Source organism: Channa argus, unplaced genomic scaffold (assembly GCF_033026475.1).
Source record: "Channa argus isolate prfri unplaced genomic scaffold, Channa argus male v1.0 Contig034, whole genome shotgun sequence".
Classification (NCBI taxonomy): domain Eukaryota; kingdom Metazoa; phylum Chordata; class Actinopteri; order Anabantiformes; family Channidae; genus Channa; species Channa argus.
Window position 1 is genome coordinate 397,441 of NW_027125253.1, and position 15,411 is coordinate 412,851.

A 15,411-nucleotide genomic window follows, 5' to 3' on the forward strand; every position below is an offset into this window, starting at 1 on the left:
CAGCTCTTAAAAATGCTGGTGAAGCAGAATGCATGACACTTGCTAAGAAGAAGATAAATGTGGCAAAGTACAAAGTACTATAACTGTACTGGTCTGTTACGCCCCTGTCCAGGGGGTCAGGGTGCAACATACAAAGATAAATTAGCATGTTCCCTCTCCGATCCCCAAACCAAACTCCAGTATCGAGATGTTCCAACAGAATGATATTTATTTTAAACGAAAGAAAGTGTCAAACAAAACATGACACTACAACTCAGGGCGAACCAAGGCCAACATAATAAACAAAATAAGCCATTTCCCACAGAAAGTGCTAGCTAGCCTGATAGAAATAAACAATCCAAAAGACAGTCGCTAACCCTAACTCCCTAATGTGAAAACAGTCCAAAGAAAATGGCTGTTCACCCCTACAGATTTAATACTATTTACAAAATATACAATTTATAAACAAAACCACGGCACAAAACCTAACAATTCAAAAATGCTAAATAAGGTTTGGAAACCAAGAACAGCAAACAGGTGCTGCTGCCAGAAAGAGCCTCGCTAGCTGTTGGGAACCGTACTTTTAAAACTCCAGGAAGTGTAGGATGGACCAATCAGCTTCCTGTACTGCCCCCCAATCCGGCCAATCAGGCAGGGCACCTATAAGAACAACAAAAAAAAAACAACACATATGGCCAGGACCGTAACATGGTCTACTAGTAATGAAGCACGATGGTTGACAAACCAATAAAGTAGCAAAACAGTAATGAAAGAACAAAATTTGATGAAAATATAGAACAATTTCTATGAATAAATAGGCAGTAACACCAGCTTGTGCTGCCCGTAAACCCAAGCAAAAAAGCTTACAGCACCTGGTATTCCCACGGGGTCTTCCTACCAAGTACTAACCAGGCCCGGCTCTATTTGGCTGCCGAGATCGGACGAGATCGGGCGCTTAGAGAGCGGTGTGGCCGTAAGCTGCATTTGACATCATCAACAGCTCTTAAAAACGCTGGAGAAGCAGAATGCATGACACTTGCTAAGAAGAAGATAAATGTGGCAAAGTACAAAGTACTATAACTGTACTGGTCTGTTACGCCCCTGTCTAGGGGGTCAGGGTGTAACATACAAAGATAAATTAGCATGTTCCCTCTCCGATCCCCAAACCAAAATCCAGGATCGAGATGTTCCAACAGAATGATATTTATTTTAAACGAAAGAAAGTGTCAAACAAAACATGACACTACAACTCAGGGCGAACCAAGGCCAACATAATAAACAAAATAAGCCATTTCCCACAGAACGTGCTAGCTAGCCTGATAGAAATAAACAAACCAAAAGACAGTCGCTAACCCTAACTCCCTAATGTGAAAACAAGAGAAAACAATCAAAAGAAAATGGCTGTTCACCCCTACAGATTTAATACTATTTACAAAATATACAATTTATAAACAAAACCACGGCATAAAACCTAACAATTCAAAAATGCTAAATAAAGTTTGGAAACCAAGAACAGCAAACAGGTGCTGCTGCCAGAAAGAGCCTCGCTAGCTGTTGGGAACCGTACTTTTAAAACTCCAGGAAGTGTAGGATGGACCAATCAGCTTCCTGTACTGCCCCCCAATCCGGCCAATCAGGCAGGGCACCTATAAGAACAAGAAAATAAAAACAACACATATGGCCAGGACCGTAACATGGTCTACTAGTAATGAAGCACGATGGTTGGCAAACCAATAAAGTAGCAAAACAGTAATGAAAGAACAAAATTTGATGAAAATATAGAACAATTTCTATGAATAAATAGGCAGTAACACCAGCTTGTGCTGCCCGTAAACCCAAGCAAAAAAGCTTACAGCACCTGGTATTCCCACGCGGTCTTCCTACCAAGTACTAACCAGGCCCGGCTCTATTTGGCTGCCGAGATCGGGCGCTTAGAGAGCGGTGTGGCCGTAAGCTGCATTTGACATCATCAACAGCTCTTAAAAACGCTGGAGAAGCAGAATGCATGACACTTGCTAAGAAGAAGATAAATGTGGCAAAGTACAAAGTAAAATAACTGTACTGGTCTGTTACGCCCCTGTCCAGGGGGTCAGGGTGCAACATACAAAGATAAATTAGCATGTTCCCTCTCCGATCCCCAAACCAAACTCCAGTATCGAGATGTTCCAACAGAATGATATTTATTTTAAACGAAAGAAAGTGTCAAACAAAACATGACACTACAACTCAGGGCGAACCAAGGCCAACATAATAAACAAAATAAGCCATTTCCCACAGAAAGTGCTAGCTAGCCTGATAGAAATAAACAAACCAAAAGACAGTCGCTAACCCTAACTCCCTAATGTGAAAACAAGAGAAAACAATCAAAAGAAAATGGCTGTTCACCCCTACAGATTTAATACTATTTACAAAATATACAATTTATAAACAAAACCACGGCACAAAACCTAACAATTCAAAAATGCTAAATAAGGTTTGGAAACCAAGAACAGCAAACAGGTGCTGCTGCCAGAAAGAGCCTCGCTAGCTGTTGGGAACCGTACTTTTAAAACTCCAGGAAGTGTAGGATGGACCAATCAGCTTCCTGTACTGCCCCCCAATCCGGCCAATCAGGCAGGGCACCTATAAGAACAACAAAAAAAAAAAAACAACACATATGGCCAGGACCGTAACATGGTCTACTAGTAATGAAGCACGATGGTTGACAAACCAATAAAGTAGCAAAACAGCAATAAAAGAACAAAATTTGATGAAAATATAGAACAATTTCTATAAAAAAATAGGCAGTAACACCAGCTTGTGCTGCCCGTAAACCCAAGCAAAAAAGCTTACAGCACCTGGTATTCCCAGGCGGTCTTCCTACCAAGTACTATCCAGGACCTGCTCTATTTGGCTGCCGAGATCGGACGAGATCGGGCGCTTAGAGAGCGGTGTGGCCGTAAGCTGCATAAAAACGTTGGAGAAGCAGAATGCATGAAACTTGCTAAGAAGAAGATAAATGTGGCAAAGTACAAAGTACTATAACTGTACTGGTCTGTTACGCCCCTGTCCAGGGGGTCAGGGTGCAACATACAAAGATAAATTAGCATGTTCCTTCTCCGATCCCCAAACCAAAATCCAGGATCGAGATGTTCCAACAGAATGATATTTATTTTAAACGAAAGAAAGTGTCAAACAAAACATGACACTACAACTCAGGGCGAACCAAGGCCAACATAATAAACAAAATAAGCCATTTCCCATAGAAAGTGCTAGCTAGCCTGATAGAAATAAACAAACCAAAAGACAGTCGCTAACCCTTACTCCCTAATGTGAAAACAGTCCAAGAAAATGGCAGTTCACCCCTACAGATTTAATACTATTTACAAAATATACAATTTATTTAACATGGTCTACTAGTAATGAAGCACGATGGTTGAGAAACCAATAAAGTAGCAAAACAGCAATGAAAGAACAAAATTTGATGAAAATATAGAACAATTTCTATGAATAAATAGGCAGTAACACCAGCTTGTGCTGCCCGTAAACCCAAGCAAAAAAGCTTACAGCACCTGGTATTCCCACGCGGTCTTCCTACCAAGTACTAACCAGGCCCGGCTCTATTTGGCTGCCGAGATCGGGCGAGATCGGGCGCTTAGAGAGCGGTGTGGCCGTAAGCTGCATTTGACATCATCAACAGCTCTTAAAAACGCTGGAGAAGCAGAATGCATGACACTTGCTAAGAAGAACATAAATGTGGCAAAGTAAAAAGTACTATAACTGTACTGGTCTGTTACGCCCCTGTCCAGGGGGTCAGGGTGCAACATACAAAGATAAATTAGCATGTTCCCTCTCCGATCCCCAAACCAAACTCCAGTATCGAGATGTTCCAACAGAATGATATTTATTTTAAACGAAAGAAAGTGTCAAACAAAACATGACACTACAACTCAGGGCGAACCAAGGCCAACATAATAAACAAAATAAGCCATTTCCCACAGAAAGTGCTAGCTAGCCTGATAGAAATAAACAAACCAAAAGACAGTCGCTAACCCTAACTCCCTAATGTGAAAACAAGAGAAAACAATCAAAAGAAAATGGCTGTTCACCCCTAAAGATTTAATACTATTTACAAAATATACAATTTATAAACAAAACCACGGCACAAAACCTAACAATTCAAAAATGCTAAATAAGGTTTGGAAACCAAGAACAGCAAACAGGTGCTGCTGCCAGAAAGAGCCTCGCTAGCTGTTGGGAACCGTACTTTTAAAACTCCAGGAAGTGTAGGATGGACCAATCAGCTTCCTGTACTGCCCCCCAATCCGGCCAATCAGGCAGGCCACCTATAAGAACAAGAAAATAAAAACAACACATATGGCCAGGACCGTAACATGGTCTACTAGTAATGAAGCACGATGGTTGACAAACCAATAAAGTAGCAAAACAGTAATGAAAGAACAAAATTTGATGAAAATATAGAACAATTTCTATGAATAAATAGGCAGTAACACCAGCTTGTGCTGCCCGTAAACCCAAGCAAAAAAGCTTACAGCACCTGGTATTCCCACGCGGTCTTCCTACCAAGTACTAACCAGGCCCGGCTCTATTTGGCTGCCGAGATCGGACGAGATCGGGCGCTTAGAGAGCGGTGTGGCCGTAAGCTGCATTTGACATCATCAACAGCTCTTAAAAATGCTGGAGAAGCAGAATGCATGACACTTGCTAAGAAGAAGATAAATGTGGCAAAGTACAAAGTACTATAACTGTACTGGTCTGTTACGCCCCTGTCTAGGGGGTCAGGGTGCAACATACAAAGATAAATTAGCATGTTCCCTCTCCGATCCCCAAACCAAAATCCAGGATCGAGATGTTCCAACAGAATGATATTTATTTTAAACGAAAGAAAGTGTCAAACAAAACATGACACTACAACTCAGGGCGAACCAAGGCCAACATAATAAACAAATTAAGCCATTTCCCACAGAAAGTGCTAGCTAGCCTGATAGAAATAAACAAACCAAAAGACAGTCGCTAACCAACTGTGCTGTTGACCTACAGGGTACCGGTGGAAATTGGACTACTGTTGGTCGAAGACGAAGAAGAAGAGGAGGAAGGTGTGTTCGTAGGCAAAGAGAGAAGAGGAAAGCTAAGAATGTAGGACTGACAGTAGGGACTTTGAATGTTGGTACTATGACAGGGAAGGCTAGGGAGTTGATCGACATGATGCAGAGAAGGAAGGTGGACATACTGTGTGTCCAGGAGACCAGGTGGAAAGGTAGCAAGGCTAGAAGCTTAGGAGCAGGGTTCAAGTTGTTTTACCATGGGTCAGATAGGAAGAGAAATGGAGTAGGAGTTATATTGAAAGAGGATTTTGTGAGGAATGTTCTAGAGGTGAAAAGAGTATCAGACAGGTTGATGAGTCTGAAGCTGGAAGTTGAAGGGGTGATGTTCAATGTTGTGAGTGGTTATGCCCCACAGGTAGGATGTGAGTTAGAAGAGAAGGAGAAATTCTGGAGTGAGTTAGATGAAGTGATGCAGAGCATCCCCAGAGGTGAGAGAGTTGTCATTGGTGCAGATTTCAATGGGCATGTAGGTGAAGGGAACAGAGGTGATGAGACTGTTATGGGCAGGTTTGGTGTTCAGGACAGGAACGCAGAAGGTCAGATGGTGGTTGACTTTGCAAAGAGGATGGAAATGGCTGTAGTAAACACTTTCTTTCAGAAGAGGCAGGAACATAGGGTGACGTACAAGAGCGGAGGGAGAAGCACTCAGGTAGACTACATCTTGTGTAGACGTTGTAATCTGAAAGAGATCAGTGACTGTAAAGCATTGGTAGGGGAGAGTGTAGCCAGACAACACAGGATGGTGGTGTGTAAAATGATGCTGGTGGTGAGGAAGATAAGGAGGACTAAGGCAGAGCAGCGGACAAAGTGGTGGAAGTTGAAAAAGGAAGAATGTCGTTTAGTTTTCAGGGAGGAGCTGAGACAGACTCTGGGTGGTTTGGAGGTGCTTCCAGATGACTGGACTACTACAGCTAATTTGATCAGGGAGACAGGTAGGAGGGTACTCGGTGTGTCATCTGGAAAGAGGAAAGCGGACAAGGAGACTTGGTGGTGGAACGAGGAAGTTCAGGAGTGTATACAGAGAAAGAGGTTAGCTAAGAAGAAGTGGGACACTGAGAGGACTGAAGAGAGTAGACAGGAGTACAGGGAGATACAGCGTAAGGTGAAGATAGAGGTGGCACAGGCCAAACAAAGAGCATATGAGGACTTGTATGCTAGGTTGGACACTAAAGAGGGAGAGGTGGATTTGTACAGGTTGGCCAGACAAAGAGATAGAGATGGAAAGGATGTGCAGCAGGTTAGGGTGATTAAAGATAAGGATGGAAATGTATTGACAGGTGCCAGGAGTGTGATGGGAAGATGGAAGGAGTACTTTGAAGAGTTGATGAACGAGGAAAATGAAAGGGAACGAAGAGTAGAAGAGGTGACTGTTGTGGAGCAGGAAGTAGCAAAGATTAGTAAGAGTGAAGTGAGGAGGACATTGAAGAGGATGAAGAGTGGAAAGGCAGTTGGTCCTGATGACATACCTGTGGAGGTATGGAAGTGTCTAGGAGAGGCGGCAGTAGAGTTTTTGACTAGTTTGTTTAACAAGATCTTGGAGAGTGAGAGGATGCCAGAGGACTGGAGGAAAAGTGTACTGGTACCAATTTTTAAGAACAAGGGAGATGTGCAGAGCTGTGGCAACTACAGAGGAATAAAGCTGATGAGTCACACAATGAAGTTGTGGGAAAGAGTAGTGGAAGCTCGGCTAAGCGCAGAGGTGAGTATTTGTGAGCAGCAATATGGTTTCATGCCTAGAAAGAGTACAACAGATGCAGTATTTGCTTTGAGGACGCTGATGGAGAAGTACAGAGAGGGTCATAGGGAGTTGCATTGTGTCTGCGTAGATTTAGAGAAAGCGTATGACAGGGTGCCGAGAGAGGAGCTGTGGTATTGTATGAGGACGTCTGGAGTGTCAGAGAAGTATGTTAGAGTGGTGCAGGACATGTATGAGAGCTGTAAGACAGTGGTGAGGTGCAGTAGGTGTGACAGAGGAGTTCAAGGTGGAGGTGGGTCTGCATCAAGGATCGGCTTTGAGCCCCTTCTTGTTTGCTCTGGTGATGGACAGACTGACAGATGAGGTTAGACAAGAATCTCCCTGGACTATGATGTTTGCAGATGACATTGTTATTTGTAGTGAGAGCAGGGAGCAGGTGGAGGAAAATCTAGAGTGGTGGAGGTCTGCTCTGGAAAACAGAGGAATGAAGCTTAGCCGCAGCAAGACAGAATACATGTGTGTGAATGAGAGGGACCCAGGTGGAACGGTGAGGTTACAGGGAGCAGAGGTGAAGAAGGTGCAGGACTTTAAGTATTTAGGGTCAACGGTTCAGAGCAACGGTGAGTGTGGAAAAGAGGTGAAGAGGCGAGTGCAGGCAGGTTGGAACGGGTGGAGAAAAGTGTCAGGTGTGTTGTGTGATAAAAGAGTCTCAGCGAGAATGAAAGGAAAGGTGTTCAAGACGGTGGTGAGACCAGCAATGTTGTTCGGCTTAGAGACAGTGGCACTGAAGAAAAGACAGGAGGCAGAGCTGGAGGTAGCAGAGCTTAAGATGTTGAGGTTCTCTTTGGGAGTGACGAGGATGGACAGGATCAGGAATGAGTACATCAGAGGGACAGCTCATGTTAGATGTTTTGGAGATAAAGTCAGAGAGGCCAGATTGAGGTGGTTTGGACATGTTCAGATGCCAGGCAGGAGGTCTAGAGGAAGACCAAAGAGGAGATTTATGGATGTAGTGAGGGAGGACATGAAGTTAGTTGGTGTGAGTGAAGAGGATGCAGAGGACAGAGTTAGATGGAGGCACATGATTCGCTGTGGCGACCCCTGAAAGGGAGCAGCCGAAAGGAAAAGAAGAAGAAGGCCGAATCAACAAATATGCTTGTTTCTGCCAAATGCAGCAAAATACTGAAAGGAAAGTGGGTTTACCTTCATATTTGACCCAGAACAACTCAGTTCAGCATAGAAATATCATCGCAACATCTTTTATTTAGCCAGAAATCAAGAGTGGAAGTTTTTATGCGCTTAAAAGCATTTTCAGGCCGAATTAGCAAATATGCTTGTTTCTGCCAAATGCAGCAAAATACTGAAAGGAAAGTGGGTTTGCTTTCATATTTGACCTAGAACAACTCAGTTCATCATGGAAATATCATCGCAACATCTTTTATTTAGCCAGAAATCAAGAGTGGAAGTTTTTATGCGCTTAAAAGCATTTTCAGGCCGAATTAGCAAATATGCTTGTTTCTGCCAAATGCAGCAAAATACTGAAAGGAAAGTGGGTTTGCTTTCATATTTGACCTAGAACAACTCAGTTCATCATGGAAATATCATCGCAACATCTTTTATGTAGCCAGAAATCAAGAGTGTAAGTTTTTATGCGCATAAAAGCATTTTCAGGCCGAATGAGCAAATATGCTTGTTTCTGCCAAATGCAGCAAAATACTGAAAGGAAAGTGGGTTTGCCTTCATATTTGACCCAGAACAACTCAGTTCAGCATGGAAATATCATTGCAACAGCTTTTATTTAGCCAGAAATCAAGAGTGTAAGTTTTTATGCGCTTAAAAGCATTTTCAGGCCGAATGAGCTGATTTCTGCCAATTGCAGCTAAATACTGAAAGGAAAGTGGGTTTGCCTTCATATTTGACCCAGAACAACTCAGTTTAGCATGGAAATATCATTGCAACAGTTTCTATTTAGCCAGAAATCAAGAGTGTAAGCTTTTATGTGCTTAAAAGCATTTTCAGGCCGAATGAGCTGATTTCTGCCAATTGCAGCAAAATACTGAAAGGAAAGTGGGTTTGCCTTCATATTTGACCCAGAACAACTCAGTTCAGCATGGAAATATCATGCAACAGCTTTTATTTAGCCAGAAATCAAGAGTGTAAGTTTTTATGCGCTTAAAAGCAAATTCAGGCCTAATTAGCAAATATGCTTGTTTCTGCCAAATGCAGCAAAATACTGAAAGGAAAGTGGGTTTGCCTTTATTTTTGACCCAGAACAACTCAGTTCAGCATGGAAATATCATTGCTACAGCTTTTATTTAGCCAGAAATCAAAAGTGTAAGTTTTTATGTGCTTAAAAGCATTTTCAGGCCGAATGAGCTGATTTCTGCCAATTGCAGCAAAACACTCAAAGGAAAGTGGGTTTGCCTTCATATTTGACCCAGAACAACTCAGTTCAGCATGGAAATATCATGCAACAGCTTTTATTTATTCAGAAATCAAGAGTGTAAGTTTTTATGCGCTTAGAAGCATTTTCAGGCCTAATTAGCAAATATGCTTGTTTCTGCCAAATGCAGCAAAATACTGAAAGGAAAGTGGGTTTGCCTTTATTTTTGACCCAGAACAACTCAGTTCAGCATGGAAATATCATTGCTACAGCTTTTATTTAGCCAGAAATCAAGAGTGTAAGTTTTTATGCGCTTAAAAGCATTTTCAGGCCGAATGAGCTGATTTCTGCCAATTGCAGCAAAACACTCAAAGGAAAGTGGTTTTGCCTTCATATTTGACCCAGAACAACTCAGTTCAGCATGGAAATATCATTGCTACAGCTTTTATTTAGCCAGAAATCAAGAGTGTAAGTTTTTATGCGCTTAAAAGCATTTTCAGGCCGAATGAGCAAATATGATTGTTTCTGCCAAATGCAGCAAAATACTGAAAGGAAAGTGGGTTTGCCTTCATATTTGACCCAGAACAACTCAGTTCAGCATGAAAATATCATTGCAACAGCTTCTTTTTAGCCAGAAATCAAGAGTGTACGTTTTTATGCGCTTAAAAGCATTTTCAGGCCGAATGTGCAAATATGCTTGTTTCTGCCAAATGCAGCAAAATACTAAAAGGAAAGTGGGTTTGCCTTCATATTTGACCCAGAACAACTCAGTTCAGCATGGAAATATCATTGCAACAGTTTCTATTTAGCCAGAAATCAAGAGTGTAAGCTTTTATGTGCTTAAAAGCATTTTCAGGCCGAATGAGCTGATTTCTGCCAATTGCAGCAAAACACTCAAAGGAAAGTGGGTTTGCCTTCATATTTGACCCAGAACAACTCAGTTCAGCATGGAAATATCATGCAACAGCTTTTATTTATTCAGAAATCAAGAGTGTAAGTTTTTATGCGCTTAGAAGCATTTTCAGGCCGAATGAGCAAATATGCTTGTTTCTGCCAAATGCAGCAAAATACTAAAAGGAAAGTGGGTTTGTCTTCATATTTGACCCAGAATAACTCAGTTCAGCATGGAAATATCATTGCTACAGCTTTTATTTAGCCAGAAATCAAGAGTGTAAGTTTTTACGCGCTTAAAAGCAAATTCAGGCCTAATTAGCAAATATGCTTGTTTCTGCCAAATGCAGCAAAATACTGAAAGGAAAGTGGGTTTGCCTTTATTTTTGACCCAGAACAACTTAGTTCAGCATGGAAATATCATTGCTACAGCTTTTATTTAGCCAGAACTCAAGAGTGTAAGTTTTTATGCGCTTAAAAGCATTTTCAGGCCGAATGAGCTGATTTCTGCCAATTGCAGCAAAACACTCAAAGGAAAGTGGGTTTGCCTTAATATTTGACCCAGAACAACTCAGTTCAGCATGGAAATATCATTGCTACAGCTTTTATTTAGCCAGAAATCAAGAGTGTACGTTTTTATGCGCTTAAAAGCATTTTCAGGCCGAATGAGCTGACTTCTGCCAATTGCAGCAAAATACTCAAAGGAAAGTGGGTTTGCCTTCATATTTGACCCAGAACAACTCAGTTCAGCATGGAAATATCATTGCTACAGCTTTTATTTAGCCAGAAATCAAGAGTGTAAGTTTTTATGCGCTTAAAAGCAAATTCAGGCCTAATTAGCAAATATGCTTGTTTCTGCCAAATGCAGCAAAATACTGAAAGGAAAGTGGGTTTGCCTTCATATTTGACCCAGAACAACTGAGTTCAGCATGGAAATATCATTGCAACAGCTTTTATTTAGCCAGAACTCAAGAGTGTAAGTTTTTATGCGCTTAAAAGCATTTTCAGGCCGAATGAGCAGATTTCTGCCAATTGCAGGAAAATACTGAAAGGAAAGTGGGTTTGCCTTCATTTTTGACCCAGAACAACTCAGTTCAGCATCGCAATATCATAACAACAGCTTTTATTTAGCCAGAAATCAAGAGTGTAAGTTTTTATGCGCTTAAAATAATTTTCTGGCCGACTGAGCAAATATGCTTGTTTCTGCCAAATGCAGCAAAATACTGAAAGGAAAGTGGGTTTGCCTTCATATTTGACCCAGAACAACTCAGTTCAGCATGGAAATATCATTGCAACAGCTTCTATTTAGCCAGAAATCAAGAGTGTAAGTTTTTATGCGCTTAAAAGCATTTTCGGGCCGAATGAGCTGATTTCTGCCAATTGCAGCAAAACACTCAAAAGAAAGTGGGTTTGCCTTCATAATTGACCCAGAACAACTCAGTTCAGCATGGAAATATCATTGCAACAGCTTTTATTTAGCCAGAAATCAAGAGTGTAAGTTTTTATGCGCTTAAAAGCATTTTCAGGCCGAATGAGCTGATTTCTGCCAATTGCAGCAAAATACTGAAAGGAAAGTGGGTTTGCCTTCATATTTGACCCAGAACAACTCAGTTCGGCATCGCAATATCATTGCTACAGCTTTTATTTAGCCAGAAATCAAGAGTGTAAGTTTTTATGCGCTTAAAAGCAAATTCAGGCCTAATTAGCAAATATGCTTGTTTCTGCCAAATGCAGCAAAATACTGAAAGGAAAGTGGGTTTGCCTTTATTTTTGACCCAGAACAACTCAGTTCAGCATGGAAATATCATTGCTACAGCTTTTATTTAGCCAGAAATCAAAAGTGTAAGTTTTTATGTGCTTAAAAGCATTTTCAGGCCGAATGAGCTGATTTCTGCCAATTGCAGCAGAACAACTCAGTTCAGCATGGAAATATCATGCAACATCTTTTATTTATTCAGAAATCAAGAGTGTAATTTTTTATGCGCTTAAAAGCATTTTCAGGCCGAATGAGCAAATATGCTTGTTTCTGCCAAATGCAGCAAAATACTGAAAGGAAAGTGGGTTTGCCTTCATATTTGACCCAGAACAACTCAGTTCAGCATGGAAATATCATTGCTACAGCTTTTTTTTAGCCAGAAATCAAGAGTGTAAGTTGTTATGCGCTTAGAAGCATTTTCACGCCGAATGAGCAAATATGCTTGTTTCTGCCAAATGCAGCAAAATACTGAAAGGAAAGTGGGTTTGCCTTCATAATTGACCCAGAACAACTCAGTTCAGCATGGAAATATCATTGCAACAGCTTTTATTTAGCCAGAAATCAAGAGTGTAAGTTTTTATGCGCTTAGAAGCATTTTCAGGCCGAATGAGCAAATATGCTTGTTTCTGCCAAATGCAGCAAAATACTGAAAGGAAAGTGGGTTTGCCTTCATAATTGACCCAGAACAACTCAGTTCAGCATGGAAATATCATTGCAACAGCTTTTATTTAGCCAGAAATCAAGAGTGTAAGTTTTTATGCGCTTAAAAGCATTTTCAGGCCGAATGAGCTGATTTCTGCCAATTGCAGCAAAACACTCAAAGGAAAGTGGTTTTGCCTTCATATTTGACCCAGAACAACTCAGTTCAGCATGGAAATATCATTGCTACAGCTTTTATTTATTCAGAAATCAAGAGTGTACGTTTTTATGCGCTTAAAAGCATTTTCAGGGCTAATGAGCAAATATGCTTGTTTCTGCCAAATGCAGCAAAATACTGAAAGGAAAGTGGGTTTGCCTTCATATTTGACACAGAACAACTCAGTTCATCATGGAAATATCATTGCTACAGCTTTTATTTAGCCAGAAATCAAGAGTGTAAGTTTTTATGCGCTTAAAAGCATTTTCAGGCCGAATGAGCAAATATGATTGTTTCTGCCAAATGCAGCAAAATACTGAAAGGAAAGTGGGTTTGCCTTCATATTTGACCCAGAACAACTCAGTTCAGCATGAAAATATCATTGCAACAGCTTCTATTTAGCCAGAAATCAAGAGTGTACGTTTTTATGCGCTTAAAAGCATTTTCAGGCCGAATGAGCTGATTTCTGCCAATTGCAGCAAAACACTCAAAGGAAAGTTGGTTTGCCTTCATATTTGACCCAGAACAACTCAGTTCAGCATGGAAATATCATTGCTACAGCTTTTATTTAGCCAGAAATCAAGAGTGTAAGTTTTTATGCGCTTAAAAGCAAATTCAGGCCTAATTAGCAAATATGCTTGTTTCTGCCAAATGCAGCAAAATACTGAAAGGAAAGTGGGTTTGTCTTCATATTTGACCCAGAACAACTCAGTTCAGCATGGAAATATCATTGCTACAGCTTTTATTTAGCCAAAAATCAAGAGTGTAAGTTTTTATGCGCTTAAAAGCATTTTCAGGCCGAATGAGCTGACTTCTGCCAATTGCAGCAAAATACTCAAAGGAAAGTGGGTTTGCCTTCATATTTGACCCAGAACAACTCAGTTCAGCATGGAAATATCATTGCTACAGCTTTTATTTAGCCAGAACTCAAGAGTGTAAGTTTTTATGCGCTTAAAAGCATTTTCAGGCCGAATGAGCTGATTTCTGCCAATTGCAGCAAAACACTCAAAGGAAAGTGGGTTTGCCTTAATATTTGATCCAGAACAACTCAGTTCAGCATGGAAATATCATTGCTACAGCTTTTATTTAGCCAGAACTCAAGAGTGTAAGTTTTTATGCGCTTAAAAGCATTTTCAGGCCGAATGAGCTGATTTCTGCCAATTGCAGCAAAACACTCAAAGGAAAGTGGGTTTGCCTTAATATTTGACCCAGAACAACTCAGTTCAGCATGGAAATATCATTGCTACAGCTTTTATTTAGCCAGAAATCAAGAGTGTACGTTTTATGCGCTTAAAAGCATTTTCAGGCCGAATGAGCTGACTTCTACCAATTGCAGCAAAATACTCAAAGGAAAGTGGGTTTGCCTTCATATTTGACCCAGAACAACTCAGTTCAGCATGGAAATATCATTGCAACAGCTTTTATTTAGCCAGAACTCAAGAGTGTAAGTTTTTATGCGCTTAAAAGCATTTTCAGGCCGAATGAGCAGATTTCTGCCAATTGCAGGAAAATACTGAAAGGAAAGTGGGTTTGCCTTCATTTTTGACCCAGAACAACTCAGTTCAGCATCGCAATATCATAACAACAGCTTTTATTTAGCCAGAAATCAAGAGTGTAAGTTTTTATGCGCTTAAAATAATTTTCTGGCCGACTGAACAAATATGCTTGTTTCTACCAAATGCAGCAAAATACTGAAAGGAAAGTGGGTTTGCCTTCATATTTGACCCAGAACAACTCAGTTCAGCATGGAAATATCATTGCAACAGCTTCTATTTAGCCAGAAATCAAGAGTGTAAGTTTTTATGCGCTTAAAAGCATTTTCGGGCCGAATGAGCTGATTTCTGCCAATTGCAGCAAAACACTCAAAAGAAAGTGGGTTTGCCTTCATATTTGACCCAGAACAACTCAGTTCAGCATGGAAATATCATTGCTACAGCTTTTATTTAGCCAGAAATCAAGAGTGTAAGTTTTTATGCGCTTAAAAGCAAATTCAGGCCTAATTAGCAAATATGCTTGTTTCTGCCAAATGCAGCAAAATACTGAAAGGAAAGTGGGTTTGCCTTCATATTTGACCCAGAACAACTCAGTTCAGCATGGAAATATCATTGCTACAGCTTTTATTTAGCCAGAAATCAAGAGTGTAAGTTTTTATGCGCTTAAAAGCATTTTCAGGCCGAATGAGCTAATATGATTGTTTCTGCCAAATGCAGCAAAATACTGAAAGGAAAGTGGGTTTGCCTTCATATTTGACCCAGAACAACTCAGTTCAGCATGGAAATATCATTGCAACATCTTCTATTTAGCCAGAAATCAAGAGTGTAAGTTTTTATGCGCTTAAAAGCATTTTCAGGCCGAATGAGCTGATTTCTGCCAATTGCAGCAAAACACTCAAAGGAAAGTGGGTTTGCCTACATATTTGACCCAGAACAACTCAGTTCAGCATGGAAATATCATTGCTACAGCTTTTATTTAGCCAGAAATCAAGAGTGTACGTTTTTATGCGCTTAAAAGCACTTTCAGGCCGAATGGCAAATATGCTTGTTTCTGCCAAATGCAGCAAAATACTGAAAGGAAAGTGGGTTTGCCTTCATATTTGACCCAGAACAACTCAGTTCGGCATCGCAATATCATTGCTACAGCTTTTATTTAGCCAGAAATCAAGAGTGTAAGTTTTTATGCGCTTAAAAGCATTTTCAGGCCGAATGAGCAAATATGATTGTTTCTGCCAAATGCAGCAAAATACTG

The 15,411-nt window shown here is 40.7% G+C and overlaps 5 pseudogenes; all 5 read right to left on the reverse strand.

The window, feature by feature from the left end:
* Positions 1-839: 839 nt before the first annotated feature.
* Positions 840-958, reverse strand: LOC137117219 (5S ribosomal RNA; annotated as a pseudogene).
* An 867-nt stretch (positions 959-1,825) lies between these two features.
* Positions 1,826-1,934, reverse strand: LOC137117473 (5S ribosomal RNA; annotated as a pseudogene).
* An 870-nt stretch (positions 1,935-2,804) lies between these two features.
* On the reverse strand, positions 2,805-2,923 carry LOC137117278 (5S ribosomal RNA; annotated as a pseudogene).
* A 595-nt stretch (positions 2,924-3,518) lies between these two features.
* On the reverse strand, positions 3,519-3,637 carry LOC137117358 (5S ribosomal RNA; annotated as a pseudogene).
* An 867-nt stretch (positions 3,638-4,504) lies between these two features.
* LOC137117218 (5S ribosomal RNA) lies at positions 4,505-4,623 on the reverse strand (annotated as a pseudogene).
* Between the last annotated feature and the right edge of the window lie 10,788 nt (positions 4,624-15,411).